The 14,166-nt window shown below is 34.1% G+C and overlaps 1 pseudogene across 1 annotated transcript; it reads left to right on the top strand.

Moving 5' to 3' along the window:
• Positions 1–769: 769 nt before the first annotated feature.
• On the top strand, positions 770–13,356 carry LOC147857041 (dynamin-related protein 3A-like; annotated as a pseudogene). Its single transcript, XR_015530590.1, has 21 exons — positions 770–870; positions 4,385–4,824; positions 5,000–5,299; positions 5,741–5,755; positions 5,850–5,951; positions 6,283–6,351; positions 6,426–6,485; positions 6,579–6,692; positions 9,139–9,187; positions 9,274–9,383; positions 9,496–9,588; positions 10,012–10,104; positions 10,650–10,787; positions 10,866–10,961; positions 11,027–11,119; positions 11,204–11,243; positions 11,657–11,811; positions 11,916–12,062; positions 12,136–12,188; positions 12,300–12,399; positions 12,867–13,356. The product of XR_015530590.1 is annotated as a dynamin-related protein 3A-like (transcript).
• Positions 13,357–14,166: the final 810 nt, after the last annotated feature.

Below are 14,166 nucleotides of genomic sequence, written 5' to 3'. Positions count from 1 at the left end.
TGTTCGGTTTGGTTCTAAATCTCGGGTTTATTGATTTCTAGGTTTAACGGATGATTGGTTTTTGATTAACTTCTTTTTTTCACCTTAATAGGTTAGTAATTTAATGGTTTCTTATTGATTTAATAAATTTAACTTAAATGCTTATTTAATTTAATGTATTTTTGTTTATTTAGAGTTTTAATTAGTTTGAGTTAAATGGTTAGGTTTAAAATTTTTTATTAAATGGTTTCAACTTTTCCCTATATGTTTTGGGTTTAAGTGGCTTGAGAGTTCATAAACAGATTGGTTTGAAGAAACCGAACCTGAACCGTGCCCATTGCTACATGCATCTTCTTCTTCTTCTTCTTCTTCTTCTTCTTCTTCTTTAGTAGCTCCACTATATATACGTACATATCATCCATACATACATACATGAGGCCCAGGGGTATTTCAGAGATTTTCCAAATACATACATCCATACATACATACATACATACATGAGGCCCAGGGGTATTTCAGAGATTTTCCAAATACATACATCCATACATACATACATACATACATGAGGCCCAGGGGTATTTCGGAGATTTTCCAAAACCAGAAATTCAAATATCGGTTGAGCTGAAAGAGGAAGGAAAAGAAGAAGAAGAAGAAGAAGATATGAAATCCGTCTCCTTCTTCTTCTTCTTCTTCTTCTTCTTCTTCTAATCTGCGGAATCAATTCTCTGTGTGGTTTCCCTCTCCGATCACACCCTCCCTCCGATAAGGAAAACCTTTCCCTGTTTTCTTCTTCTTCTCCATTTTCCCTTCTCTTTCCTTCTTGTTTTTCAGCCATGGACAACGCAGTATCATCGAAATAAGTCAAGATTCTGTCAATTTAAATGAACTAAGGTATGTAATTCTAAATCTCTGATTACACAAGAAAACAAGTAACATCTCTCCCTCTCTCTTTCTCTCTCTCTCTCTCTCTCTCTCTCTCTCTCTCTCTCTCTCTCTCTCTCTTGTCAGCCATGGAAACACTGTCTTAAGAGACGAAGAACTATCCTTTGATCTTATTTTTGGAAAAAGGAATCTCATACGGTCTCCTCTTATGTGAATCTGTTGCTGTATTTTTTTGTCTTCCTTCGATTCTATATGCTTGGTAAGTTGTCGTCTTAGCTTTTTCATTGTTTCCTCACATTATCTCTTCGAATAACGTTACATACATACCGAAGTACTTACCTAATTGTCTTGCAATTAGTTCAATGATCAGCCCCAATTTCTCTCTGAAAACAACTAAATCTTCTCACGTCAGCCAATGATTCTTTGATATTTTGCTCTGAAAGAATAACATGTAAAATCTCTGCCAATAATCCGATGTTTTTTTCTCCAAAAATCTGAAAGAAAAACAGATATGCTTGGTTAAGGTCTATCTTCTTCTTCTCCTTTACTTGTTGTCACGTTTCATCATTTTTCTGATCCTTTATTTGATGTGTATGCACGTGTCTGAATATAGTCTTGCGGTTCTGGTTTTTGTTATCTGATTTAACTTTTCTTGTTTCATTTCTTTTTTCTCGATTTTTCTTTCTTTGAATATACTTTGAATGTTATATTTTATCTCTTTCGTCTCTGTCTATTCTTTGAATCAGTTTTAATTTCACATTTTTTGTTGTTTTTCCTATCCTTCTTTCTCTCTTGCAATTACTTGGTTGGTTTCTATCTATCTATCTATCTATCTATTTGTATTCTGTTTCAACTTCACATTTCATTATTCTTCTAATCTTTTCTTCTTCTAGCGATCATTTGAATGTTGATTTGTTAGGTGTGTTTCATTGTTTCTTCTGATCTTTTATTTTTCTTTTCCAATTCTTTTAATTCAAGGTTTTATATGAGTCTTCTTCCTGTTCTCGTAGTCCTTTGAATAATCATCGATGAAATATGTGTGTTTCTGTTGACATTTTCTTTCTCTTCCAATTCGTTTAATTCATGGTTTCATTTTTTTCTTCTGATAGTTTCTTTCCCTTATGAATCCTTTGAATTATCATTGACGAGACATGTCTGGTTGTTTCTTCTTATCCTTTTTTATTCCCTTCCAAATTTGTTAATTCTCGAAATGATCATCAACTTCAACTTCAATTTCATTGTTTTTCTGAGCTCTCGTTTAAATGATCATTGATGACCTGTTCCACTTTATTCTGAACTTCCTTCCTTCTGCAATGCTTTTATTGATCATAAATGAGTTTTTTTCGCCTTTGTTAAAATTTTGGATGCATTTTGTTTTGCATTCCTCTGTGATATTTTCAATGCAGTTTTCTATTACAATTTCATATTTGATAGTTTCTTGTGATTTTTCTTTCTCTTGCGATACTTTGTGATGAGCTGTTTCAATATAGCTTGGACTGTCCCCATCTAACCATGACCAAAGTGGAAAAGAATAGAGTGATCCAAACTGATATTATTAACTTGGAAAACAAAACAACATGGATCAACCCTAAAATATCATTTGGTATGAAGATGGCTCATTTCATAATACACTTTTTACACACATCAGAGGATGGACATACATCTATCTTATGCATTGCACTGAGTGATGGGGCAGTTATGAACTTCATCACATCAGTTAGAGATTGATGTAGACAGATATGCTCGAATACTTCTAGAAGAAAGAATTTGCCAATTGTGTCATCAAGGAGTGGAATCTGAAGAACACTATGTTTGTCACTGTTGTGTCATTTATGAAATAAGCAAGAGATGCCATTGTCTCTTTAAACAAGGCTTTGGTGCACTACACATGATAATGGAATATGAGGACCAATGGTACTCAAGAGACACATGGAAAAGTTGTTCAAGGACAACAGTACAGCCACACAAGCTCATCCACAAAGGAAAATCACAACTTTCTTTAGCCCCATCACTACTATTAAAACTACAAGTCAATCAAGGGCTACACAAATGGGTTCCTGACTAGGACATAACAAAGTGGTTACAATAGATCGGCCAATAGCAATTTGTTGTGAATGTATGGCCCAACCCCATGGATCACGATCTCACCTATGCTAGAGATCTTTCGAAGACAAAAGTTACAATATATCTGACTTGAGAATCTTACATGTGCTGATAAAAAGATTCTTTAGTATCTTTTTATTTTATTTACTTTTATGTTTACTTAGTAACATTTAATTTATTTTGATTTGTTGTTCTCAAAGACGAGATGACACTTACGATGTAATATCTTGTTTTTTCTTATGGGCCATTTTGGCCTCTTAAAAGATGTTACAATTTTTCTTTTTTCTTGAGATTCTTTAAATAGTTACTCATGAGCATCTGTTTGGTTCAAGTTTCAATGTCAAGTTCAGTTAGTGTTTTGGAGGTTTTCTTTTTCTTTTTGCAATATTTCGAACAATCAATAATGAGATGCGTTTTATTGTTATGTTGATCTTTCTTTCATCGATGCCTTTAAATCTGTTTCAACTATGTGTTTAATTATCGTTCTGATCTCTCTTGCTCAGCATGTGATATAAAGTTCTCTTTGAGTGATCATCAAAATCTTTGTCTGCTTCTACTTATACGTCGTGTTTTATTGCAATTCATATGTGTCTGGCAAGGTATAGTTCTCTTGCCGTTCTCTTAATGATCATTGCTTTCTATTGGTTGCATTTCTTTCTTATTTTGACGTTGTTCATGCGTTAACTGATGTATAGTATAAGTTGAATGATACATTCACCTCACGTTTCATTTTATTCCAATCTTTCTTCGTAACTGGATACAATTTTGTCTTTGAATGGTCATCAATGAGTTTTTGTTAGTTATAACTTTTTTATTGTTTTACCATCTTTTCTGTTTAAACTTTGTGTTCAAAATTTTGTTTCTGATCTTTATTGCAATCCTTTGATAAGATAATCATTGACAAGCTTTGTCTGCTTCTAATCTGTATATTCATTGCTATTTTGATTTTTCTTGTGCATGACATGGTATATGTTAGTGTTTCATGAAAAGTTCATTAATTCATGTAATGTCTGTGGAGTTTTGTGAGTTTCTGGTTGGAAAATTTTATAGATAGAATAAAATTCATCATAAATATATGAAACTTCAGCTAAATTCCAATGAATTTGTGCTGCTACTCATAATCTACTTCTATTCTATGTATGTAAAAATACTTGGTGGATTAGTAGAGAAACAATATTTTGCATATAGTTTACATGCATATATCAATGGGCTTTTTTCTTTTTTGATTTTGTTTTATTAAACTTTTATCCGTTTGTCAAAATGAACATGCTTTATTCTCTTAACTGTGGACAAATCCTGGAGTCTTTTTTTACATGCTTCATTCTGTTAAAATACCTAAGGTTTTAATTCTATTTGATAAAAAGTTTACTTCATACATATGGAATTGATTACTGATAGTAAGGAAGTGGGTTTCCATCAGAAACTGCTTCAGGCGGTGTTTCATAGCAGTAAATAATGGAGGTTTACAAGGAGAATCCAATAATTCAGCAAGCCACACAGGAGAAGGACCCTATTGTAGGAAATGTTCCCACTGTTTTGATAGGTCAATCAGTGATACCCTTGGTAAACAAACTTCAGGACATATTCTCACAACTTGGCAGTGCCTCGTCAATTGATCTTCCTCAGGTGGCAGTGATTGGAAGCCAAAGTAGTGGAAAATCTAGTGTTTTAGAAGCCCTTGTTGGACGTGATTTCTTGCCCCGAGGAGGTGATATATGTACTCGCAGACCTCTTGTATTGCAACTTATTCAGATAGTTTGTAATTCTGATGATAATTCTGGGGTTGTTGAATGGGGTGAATTCTTACACACTCCTGGAAAGCGCTTCACTGATTTCTCATCAGTCTGGAAGGAGATTCAGGTTTTTGCTTCTCCTCACTAACACGCTTATCTTTTCTTAATTGAATCCTCTACAGGTGTAGAAAATCTCCCATTTTTATTTAAGATTGAATGCTTGTTTCTTTTATTATTGAATCAATAATAAAAGACAGTTTTACAAAGCCTTTGTTTGATTTAAACTCTTTTGAAACTTGCAGGCAGAGACTGAAAGGGAACTAGGATCAAATAAAGGCATTTCTGATAAACAAATTCGGCTGAAAATCTTCTCACCACGTGTGTTAAATATTACTTTAGTAGATCTACCTGGCATCACTAAGGTTCCAGTGGGTGATCAGCCAAGTGATATAGAATCTCGAGTGAGAACTATGGTTCTTTCCTACATCAAACATGAGACATGCATCATATTAGCCGTATCACCAGCCAATGCAGATTTGGCAAATTCAGATTCCCTTCAAATGGCAAGAATGGCTGATCCAGATGGTAATTAAAATACTTTTGTCCTTCTACAAGGGAAAAACTTACAAACATACCTGCAATTTTCTTTATTTCCCCAATACCCATATGAACCGTCATTTTCCAAATGCCTTGTCAATCTCCTCTTAAGAAATTAAATACACTATTGGAGCAAATATATTGTCAATTATATCTATATTTCCATATTATGTGTGCTATTTGATTGATTATATGGTCAAATCATCCACTTCTTCTCCTTTCCAGGGGTTGACTGGGGCATATGGGGGAATAAAGAGAAGTTTAGGGGTATTTTAGATTTTTTCCTATTCTATTTACTATTTAGTCTCGAGTTCTTTTTCCTCGTCTGCCCCTGGTCAATCCCTTAGGCTGCTTTCTGTTTAATTTTCAATCAGTTCAATATTTATGAACTTAAAATTTTTCTTACTTATTCTAATTTTCTTGCTAGGGTGTAATTTTCTTGCTAGGGTGTAATAACCAAGGTTTAAAACCTCAACTTTTGCGATGTGTCCATCGTTTGGAAGATTGCAGATATTTCATTTCTGCTGTTCTTATTTCTTCTTAAATTTTACACAGTTGGATATCATGGATAGGGGAACTGATGCTCGGAACTTACTCCTTGGGAATATAATTCCTCTTCGTTTGGGTTATATTGGAGTTGTAAATCGCAGTCAAGAGGTAAAGAATCTGTCTTTCATGCCCTTTCTTATTTCTCTAATGATGGTTGTAGTGCTCTTTGTCAGAGATTGTTCTCGTAGCTTTTGTATATGTTTTCCTTTTTTGCTACTTTGTTTATTTTAATTTAGTTTTCTGGGTAATATTTACTTCACTTGTGTTATTTATTCGTCATCTGTCCATATGAATGACTACTACTGTTTTTTGGTGGTTAGATTGCAGTTTATACATAAGAGTGGGCGATGAGGGATTGCTACATTAACAAAATAGAAGAATAAGAGAATTCTTGTCTCAGCTTGTCTGATGGTTGACATAATTTATTTCTTTATAACAGGATATTGCTAGAAACAAAAGTATTCAAGATGCACTTTTGTATGAGGAGAATTTCTTCCGCTCTCGTCCAGTGAGTTCTTTTCTTTTCATTTTCTATATTTCACATTCTTGAAGACTGATTTCTCTCTTTATTTATGTTCCCAGATTTATCATGGTTTATCTGATCGTTGTGGTATCCCTCAATTAGCAATAAAATTGAACAGTGTATGCTTATGACATTACATTGGTTTGTTTATGGTCACTCAATCCGCTTTTGTTCTACAGCCTTTTGCATAACATACATTTCTTCTATTTTAGATTCTTTTGCAACATATCAAGGCATTACTTCCTGATATGAAAACACGCATCAATACACAGATTATTGCCCTTTCAAAAGAGCTGGCAAGTTATGGTGAACTTACAGACTCAAAGGTAAGTGACCTCCTGAGTTTATGATTGCCTCCCGAAGCATAAAGTGGAGGAACAATGTAAATTATGAAATTTTGATAAAAGCATCTAGTCCCAAATTGAGTTTAGTTCAGAGCTTTATGGAAACATATTGCAAAAATGTTACACAGGAAAAAAAATTCCTGCTGTTTCCAATATTTTTTTTTATGTTTGTGATTTTAATAGATTTTAAACAATACTGGGATTCAATAAAGTATCCACCAGTGTGTAATTTATCAAAAAACAAGAGATAAATTAACTCAGATAAAATGAAAAGCCAATTAATGATGAACATTGATGAATTCTCGTGCATCAAAACTGAAATGTAATAAATACCACTGTGGACTTAATATATACAGAAATGACAACTAGTGCACCCAGAAGGGGTTATTTTTTGTTCTTTTATGGCAATATCTAATGATGATTTTTTATTTTTCATTTTTTTACTTCTTCATTTTAACTCATAAAATTGGACAAGATGATGTAAAACCCAAAGTCAACTTTTTATATGGTCAAAACTTTTATTTATTTTACTTCTTCATTTTTTTTACATGGTCAAAAAATTTCCTTAAATGATGTAAAACCCAAAGTTTGCAGAGAATATGTATGTCCCTACCATCTTTTAGAAGGGAACAGAGTGTCTTAAGTCTTGTGAGGCACAAAGCCAAGAAGCCAGTTCAGAAAAACAAGATGTTGAGACCACCACCAATCAAACAAATGCAACTCAAATTTCTTTACATGGACAAAATGTCTTCTTGACTGGTCAAAAAAGTAACCAACAGAATACTTCAACACCTTTTTGTCTTGGTTCCTTTGAATTCTGTGTCTTAATCCATACTGCAGTTCCTATATATTTTCAATTATATAAGCCAGGAATAGTCCATGCTGCAGTACATTAGAGGATGGATTCATCATCAGGACCTCTTATATGGACATACATATATCCTATGCACTGTGCAGTGTGCAGTGTGATAGAGAAGCTGAGAACTTCTTCCAATCCGTTAGAGATTGAGGTAGGCAGATATGCACAAATACCTCTAGAATAAAGAATTTGCCGATTGTCTCATCAGGGAATGGAATCTGAAGAACATTGTTTTTAATGAAATAAGAGGGAGATACCAGTGACTCTTTAAGAAAGGTTATGTCCTTTTGCACAAGGTAATGGAAAATGAACGGTGCTTGGGGCGTTACTTGCTAGATCTGAAGAGATCCAAACAGAAGTTGTTGAAGGACAATATAGCCATGCAAGCTCATAAACAAAGAAGAATCACAGCTTTCTTAAGCCCCATCACTCTTACTCATTCTACAAGTCAACAACTAGGACATTGGAAAGGTGTTACAATAGGTCGGACAATAGCAATTTGTCATGCATTTAGGCCACGGCCTTGTGGACTACAACCTCACCACCCTTGTCATCTATAAATAAATGTCATTATCTCCCACCAACACAGGCGCTTCCTTGCTTTGGAAACCTCTCCATTCTAGATCGGCCCACGTTAGAGATCTTTCGAAGACGATGTACAACGTATCTGGCATGAGAATCTGACGTGTGTGTAGATTCTTTTTTCTTTACTTTTTCTGTACTTTACATTTATTTTGGTTTGGTCTTAGAGATGAGACAGCATTTTAAAATGTAATTTGGTCACTTCAAAGATGTTAATGTGTAATTTCTTGTTTGGTTATAGTGCATTTAGTCACTTGAAAGATGTTAATATATTGAGTGATGATATTATATGATCAGTTGGTCAATATATAGTAAGATACATTTAAAAAAGTGTGAGCCGCTTATAAAATTGGGCCTACATAAAGTTACTTAAATTTATAAGTGGATGAGTAGGGGACTGGTTTAAGATACTAATTCTGAAGAGGTGCACTTGACACCATGACCTGGCCTTATTTAAACAAACCGCTTTCTTTGTATAGAACTGAAATTCAGCTTTAGAGCTAATGGCTAACCATCTTGGAGTCCTGAAACTTTTCTTCTACTCTGATAAATGGAAATACCTTGAAATGTCTATGGTTTGGGCTGTTTCTTATTGCATCCTCTTCCACTAATTATATTTAAATAAATACCAAAAGTAGTGCCAATCTTTGAGTGTAACGTGATGTTAATTTCCTTGTCAAGGAGAAACATGCACCTATGGATTTGAATTTTAAGCCTTTGTGAGTCCAAAATGTTAAGGAGATTTTTCTTTGTTTAGTTAAAATTGCTCCAGTAGGGAAAGTTAGCTAAATTGATGGTTCAGTTTGGGTTTTACTGCATCAATGAGTCCAACCAAAAAAGAGATAATCTAATACATGGCGGTTGTCTATCTCGATGTCCAATATACACAAAAAACTATACAAATGTAGATGGAAGTAGAAAACCTTGAAAACCGTTTCCAAATTACCCTGATCCTAATTATGGTGTTGTTTTGTTACTCATTTCCAGTCAGGGCAAGCTGCATTGCTGCTTAATATCATTACACGATATTCGCAAGGTGGGGTCTCATTTGCCTCAAGTGATATGGGCATGAGAAGAGGTTACCGCAACAATATAATCAAATGTTTTCATTCATATAAACAGGCGTTTCATCAATTATCAATGGTAACAACGAAGAAATGTCAACATCAGAATTGTCAGGAGGGGCACGCCTCCATTATATATTTCAGAACATCTTTGTTAAAAGCATCAATGTGAGTTAAAGTGAATCAAGATCCATAATAATGTCAATACAGCTAATTTATACCCCTGCATTTTCATATAATTACAGTACTGAATCTACTCTATTGGGAAAATGTATTTTAGGAGGTTGAACCTTGTGAAGATTTGACAGATGAAGATATTAAGACAGCGATTCAAAATGCCACAGGAGCAAAGAACACAATTTTTGTTCCTGAGGTGGGAAAAACTTGATATTACCTCTTCAGTAGTTTTTAGACAAGAAAAATGTGTTTTGCTTTATGAATTTCACAAGTCATGTTACGGTGTTAGGTTTTTTCAATTGTTTTCCATTTACCATAGTGCCAATCATGCTTATGATAAAATGTCTTTATGCAGTATCCAATCATATCTTGTTATAATGTAATATAAATTTGCATTCTTTGATTTTTTTTATATGGCCAATATCTATTCATCAGAAACAATCAACTGAGTAATCATTGGTTTCATATGTTTTCTCATTTATCTTTTGAAAATTCAAAATCTATCTAATATTCTTAGTTTATCTCAATATTGCAAATTCTGGTTTCAAGTTCTGTTAGATATAAAACCACATTGGATTATTTTTCATGGAAATAATTATGTATAGGTTTAATCTTACAGATACCATTTGAAGTCTTAGTTCGACGACAGATTTCTCGATTGCTTGATCCAAGTTTGCAATGTGCACGGTTTATATATGATGAGCTTGTCAAGGTACATGATTTTGTTTCTCCATCGTGGATCAACCTGTGCTAAAGATCTTTTGAAGACAAAAATTTCAATCTATCTGAGTTGTACATGTATCAATAACAAGATTCTGCAGTCACTTTTATCTTATTTCCATTTTACTTAGTTACACTTCTCATTCTGAAAGACAAGAAAAAAATTTCAGATGTAATCTCTGGTTGGTCTTATAGGCCATTTTGATGTATCCATTCTTGGTATCCTACAGACGTAAATATAGTTTTCTTTCTTCCAATTCTCTATTTTTCTACCATATTCACATGCATTTAATATATAAGACTGGTTTTATAATAATTTACAGTATTTTTTTCGTTTTTATGTTGTGATGAATGATATTAGAGCTTAATCAATATGGTAGAGATTTTTTTGCACGGAGATGTGCCAAAAAGTGTGAAGGCACAGATTGTGTGCATGAAGACCTCTTTTGTTTTGTCATGAATGATGTATAAGCTCAGGTGATAGCATAGTGAACATGATTTTGTGTGACGAGAACATTAGAAAATCTAACATTTCAGATTGCCCATCGTTGTGAGTCTAATGAACTGAGGAGATTTCCCATCCTGCGGAAACGAGTCGAAGAGGTTGTTGCCAATTTCTTGCGTGATGGACTAATACCTGCAGAAACAATGATTTGCCATCTGATTGAAATGGAGGTGACCTTTTGGTTGTTGTATACAATTTCCTATTAAAATCTGTTTTGCTGGGTATTTATTTTACACTATATTATGCAGATGGATTACATAAATACTTCCCATCCATCATTCATTGGTGGCAGCAAAGCTGTAGAATTGGCTCTTCAACAAAATCGAATTGCGAGACAGTCAAAGGTTGACTTTATTTCTATTTACTTATTGACTGTTGTATATGTTATCTAATGTGCATTTGTCTACAGGATAGCAGCGAGTTGAAAGATCCTTTAACAGAAAGGAATTCTTTACCGTCAAAGTCAAGGGCCATCCTTGGGAGGGCAACTCAAGTGGATCAAGTTTGTATATTTAGCAATTCCTGTGAATTGAAACCCAGTGTACAGGGTTGTTTTAATTATATTATCTTTCTGTGTTTGTGCCAGGGGACGAATCCTTCAAATATACAATCTGATACTTCAGCAGGTATTGTATTTTGCAAAAACTGACTGGCTTTTTCTTTATTTCCAAACTGCCACCAAAATTTCATCATTTCCTTAATGCACTTGGTCAATCATTGGAAAAGAGAAAAAGGAGATAAAAACTTTGAAATATGCCAGGCTTTTTCTTTATTCCCCAGGTGTCCCAAATTTTCATTATTTCCCCAATTCACTTAGTAAATCTCTGGAAAAGAGAAAAAGGAGATGAATTGAACATATAATGGCTCAAATAGCACATATTACTGAGAAAAAAGGGATGTTGATCCTAACTGCTCAACAAAGAACTCAGGAGGCATTTTGTGGAAATGAAGGAAAACCAAGGGGTCTTTTTTAAAACTTTAAAATTTGACACCCTCTTAAGACGTTCAAATTTCAACCCTTCATATCTTCTCTTTTCAGCTGCTTCTTCAGGAGGAAGCTGGGGAATTTCATCAATTTTCAGTGGGAATGACACTACTCATTCAAATGGAATGGACCCCACTACATTTACCAACAATTTCAGTGATCCGATTTCCAATTTAGAACCAAGATTTGCAACAATTCAGCTGAGGGAGGTACATGGAATTGCCTTTTTTATAAATTGTCATATGATGAATTTTAATCTGTGATGCCTATATTATTTAGATTTTTAATTTCTCAATCACATCAACATTTTCAGCCACCTGCTTTGCTCAGGGCATCTGAAACTCAGTCTGAGCAAGATTCCATGGAGATAGATATAACTCGTATGTTGATCAAGTCCTATTATGACATTGTCAGAAAGAATATTCAAGATGCTGTGCCAAAAGCTATTATGCATTTTCTGGTAATTTTCTTATATCGTGTATATTAAGGATGATTTGTTAGAGCATGCATTGTTCTGATTACATAATTTGTAGGTCAATCATACCAAACGTGATCTTCACAATGTATTCATCAGGAAGCTTTACAGGTTCTTCATCTTCTCTCCTGATGTATAATGTATGAGCTATGTAATGTACAAATTCTGTGGATGTAGAGGAAATTGATGATACTATGTCTTGCGTGTTTCTTATTTTTGCAGAGAGAACCTCTTTGAAGAGATGCTCCAAGAGAGGGAAGAAGTAGCTTCGAAGCGAAAACGTTGTAAAGAAGTGCTCCGTGTTCTTCACCAGGCTGCCTATGTAAGCTGTGTCCAAGATAATATCTTTGTTCCTTTACTGAGCTTGTGCAATCCATAATCTTTATGTTCCTCATGTGATTGTGCAATTCACAATTGTTTAAGCTTTGTCAGCATAGCCTTGTAAATGGCAATGTATGTTGTCACTCCTTGTGCTGTGGAAAAACATGTCAATGACAATGTTGTAAACGTATACATTTCAAGTGCAAACTGCTAGTGTGCAAGATTGCAAACCATTGGTAAAGACTTAAACCCACAACATTAATGTTACAAAACTCCACACTGCACCATTACATCATCATGTTTATGTAATTGAAATCTCAAATGTTAATGGTAACTTATGAGAAAGCGTGAAGTCTCTTATATTTATGAGTGAGGCTTCGTATTATATATTTTCTGTGTGCTTTATAATGTATAATGAACTCACGTTGTTCTTGAAACATGCATTGGGACATTTGAATATTCTTGCAGACATTGGAAGAATTGCCCTTGAACTATGAAATCATATCAGGCCGGTCCTCATCGAGTATATCAGATGAAACAGGGCTACCACCTGCTGCGAGCAAAGCTTCATCGAGCATATCATTTTCAATGGTTAATGGTGAGCTAGGACCTCAAAGTCCAAGTGCTGCATACATTACCACTTTAAAGAACAATAAGACTAGAAAAACTACCATTTCAGGAGAGCACCCTTTGGCTATAAATAACGAGAATTATCTTGGTAATGGTGATGCTACTAGAGAGGTAGGAGTCACTTATCCTTCACTTTACACGTGAATATCTGTGCCATTTGCCCCCAGTTCAATTTTAATCCCATGATCTTTGTGGTATGGTTTATGGATCAATTAGTATATAAGGCCTCAAAACCTGTATAGAAATAGGAGCAGAGGGATTCAAATGTATGAATATCTTTCAACGTGAGAGATCTCTTGGAATGAATGAATATATTTTAAAGATACAAATATATGTGCTTTAAATTCATTTTGGCACGCTTTGGATGCAAACTGATCTTAGAAGATTAAAAGTATTGCAAAAGAGTGAAACAATGGGCACAAAAATCAAATAATGAAAAGAAAATACACATGTGATTGTGCTTAATCTTCATTTTTCATGTGATTGGGACATTTGTATGCGTTGCCTATTTTGATAATTCTAAATATCTAGACCATTGCTATAATCATAATGATGTAATATTATTTCAGAAATCATCAGATAAGAGGTTATTAGTGCATCACACTAAGATGTCATTGGCAGGGAGTATATACTTCAAATGCAATGTGAAGTTTAAGAGGGGTTTAAGCATATCTAGTAATTGCAGTGAATGGGCTGGATGCCAGACTTGAATGCTGTATGATGATAGCAGCAGAGAACGATTTTTTGCATCTTAGAGAATTTTAAATAAAAGCCATTGAATGTTTTTAGATGAACGTAGTGGATTTATCCCTCTGCAAAATGTTGCTTTCTATCCCTTCTTAATTTTGCATAAGTAAATTTAACCCCTTTTGCAAAATTAAACTTTGACCACATTGTCATTTTATAAACGTTCTTAGATGAACCTAGTGGATTTATCCCTTTGCACTAGTCCACTTAATTATTGATGAATGGTTTACTTCTATCTCTTTGATGCATTTGGCAATATTTTAAGGTTATAAATCATGGCTTGCTTTTCATTTGCCACCATGAACATGATATTCAATAACCTGTAGTTCTGAGGCATTCTTTCCTAGTTAGGCCACCAATTGCTTTAGGGTGTTTCTAACTATTATGAATT

Source organism: Azolla caroliniana, unplaced genomic scaffold (genome assembly GCF_043228905.1).
Source record: "Azolla caroliniana isolate FFs.n. ecotype wild unplaced genomic scaffold, voAzoCaro1.0.p SCAF_12, whole genome shotgun sequence".
Classification (NCBI taxonomy): domain Eukaryota; kingdom Viridiplantae; phylum Streptophyta; class Polypodiopsida; order Salviniales; family Salviniaceae; genus Azolla; species Azolla caroliniana.
The sequence above is the reverse complement of the archived record's forward strand: the minus strand, read 5'-3'. Positions and strand labels throughout refer to the sequence as shown.